Source organism: Palaemon carinicauda, chromosome 15 (assembly GCF_036898095.1).
Source record: "Palaemon carinicauda isolate YSFRI2023 chromosome 15, ASM3689809v2, whole genome shotgun sequence".
Lineage (NCBI taxonomy): Eukaryota > Metazoa > Arthropoda > Malacostraca > Decapoda > Palaemonidae > Palaemon > Palaemon carinicauda.
This window is the reverse complement of record NC_090739.1, coordinates 125,223,807-125,226,312: the sequence shown is the minus strand read 5'-3', so window position 1 is coordinate 125,226,312 and position 2,506 is coordinate 125,223,807.

Sequence of the window (2,506 nt, the reverse complement as noted above, 5' to 3'; positions counted from 1 at the left end):
TTAGAAATAGCAGAGATTAAAAAGATTATCTATACCGATAACCGCTTTAAAATGCGCCATATTTATAACTTCGTCATAATATATGTTTCCGTATTTAGAATATTAACGGTATAGATTTCCATACATTAACTGCCCTGAATTATAAAACGGTTATTATAATTTTTCAAATAAAAAAAAAAAAACTAAAATAAGTTTTGTTTAAACAACTTTGGAAAATAATGGGAAATATATTCTATTGAAAACGATGTTTTCCCCTTAATATAATCTGAGAGAAAATTCAAAAGATAAATTGGAATATAATCTCCTCTTTGTAGGATTCAAGGGATAACGTCATATATTGAATATAATTTATGATATAGTTATTAGGTCGTTTATAAGAAAAAAATTTCTTTATCGTTTCTATGTTGAGGCAGATGTGAGGATTATGGTTAATTTATGGTTGTATACTAAGTTATCTTGGTGAATAAAATGATAATTTATTTTTAGTAGTGGTTGTGAGGAAGCTACACTGTTGGAAAATAAAAACCGTAATTTTTATCGGAAATTCTCCGTAAGAGTATTCTGTTCTCAGCCGTATTTCAGTAAACTACAAGCGACCGTAATTTTGCCTTACTTTGTTATTATCTTTTACGGGTTGGTGACCGTAATATCGCTCTTTTAGGTCAATATAACCATTCTTAAAACGGTAAAAATAATGGAATAAATGTTGCCTGGCATTTACCTTTTTTTTAAAACATATTTTTAGTTGTGCACTGTTAAAAAAAAAAACAAATTTTAATCGAAAGTTCTCCTTAAAAATATACTGCTCTCAGCCGTATTTTAGTAAAATACAGGCAACCGTAATTTTTGCCGTACTGTGTTATTTTCTTTCACCAGTAGACTTCAGGCGTCTGTAATTTTTACCTTACTGTGTTATTATCTTTAACCAGTAAAATATAGGCGACCGTAATTTTTACCCCACTTTGTTATTATCTTTAACCAGTAAAATATAGGCTACGGTAATTTTTACCCCACTTTGTTATTATCTTTAACCAGTAAAATATAGGCTACGGTAATTTTTACCCCACTTTGTTATTATCTTTAACCAGTAAAATATAGGCTACGGTAATTTTTACCCCACTTTGTTATTATCTTTAACCAGTAAAATATAGGCTACCGTAATTTTCCCCTATGTTATTATCTTTAACTAGTAAAATATAGGCAACCGTAATTTTACCCTACTGTGTTATTATCTTTAACCAGTAAAATATAGGCTACCGTAATTTTTACCCTACTGTGTTATTATCTTTAACCAGTAAAATATAGGCTACCGTAATTTTTACCCTACTGTGTTATTATCTTTAACCAGTAAAATATAGGCAACCGTAATTTTTACCCTACTGTGTTATTATCTTTAACCAGTAAAATATAGGCAACCGTAATTTTTACCCTACTGTGTTATTATCTTTAACCAGTAAAATATAGGCTACCGTAATTTTTACCCTACTGTGTTATTATCTTTAACCAGTAAAATATAGGCTACCGTAATTTTTACCCTACTGTGTTATTATCTTTAACCAGTAAAATATAGGCTACCGGAATTTTTACCCTACTGTGTTATTATCTTTAACCAGTAAAATATAGGCTACCGTAATTTTTACCCTACTGTGTTATTATCTTTTACGGATTGGTAACCGTAATATCACTCCTTAACGTCAATATATACGTTTTTAAAACGGTAAATGCATAGCAAAATTTATTCCAGGATTTTTTACCGTTTTTTAAAGGAACTTTTTACCAGTGTACTCCTTTATTTTATTATACCAATATTCATTATTCTGCAATTTACATGTTGCTTTTCCAAATAGGGTTGTGGCTTAACTAATGATAATAATGATAATGATTGAAATATTTTAAAAACAGTAACATTAAAATCCTTCATATATAAAATATAAAAACTTAAAAAACAAAAAAATACAAGAGGCAGAGAAATGAGATAGAGTAGTTAATACATGTCAAGAATTAGAGATGTTTAATTTTGCAAGTAATTACGTCAGTTTTTTTATATTATTTTTTTTTATGTATTTTTTTTTTTTTTTGCAAGGAATCACGTTTTTTTTTTTTTTTTTTTTTTTTTTTTTTTTTTTTTTTTTTTTTTTTTTTTTGAAAGGAATCACGTCAGTATATGCACAGAAGGACCAACCGTTGCCTAAATACACTTCACAGTTGGACTGAAGACGTTGTAATGAACCTCTGACAAGGCAATAACTTTCCCGTGACTTCAGCATTATTAAGGAGACAAGTTCCGAAACGCTACCGGCTAATAGTTTAAGTAGTTTTCTAAAATGTAAAATTAGCAATTACAACTTTTGCGGATATGATACAGTAACAGATTAATGATGTTATAATGTTTCAGAGAGAGAGAGAGAGAGAGAGAGAGAGAGAGAGAGAGAGAGAGAGAATGGAGTTTCTTTTATACTAATTGAACGCATTGTGTGTGTGTGTGTGTGAGAGAGAGAGGGTTATC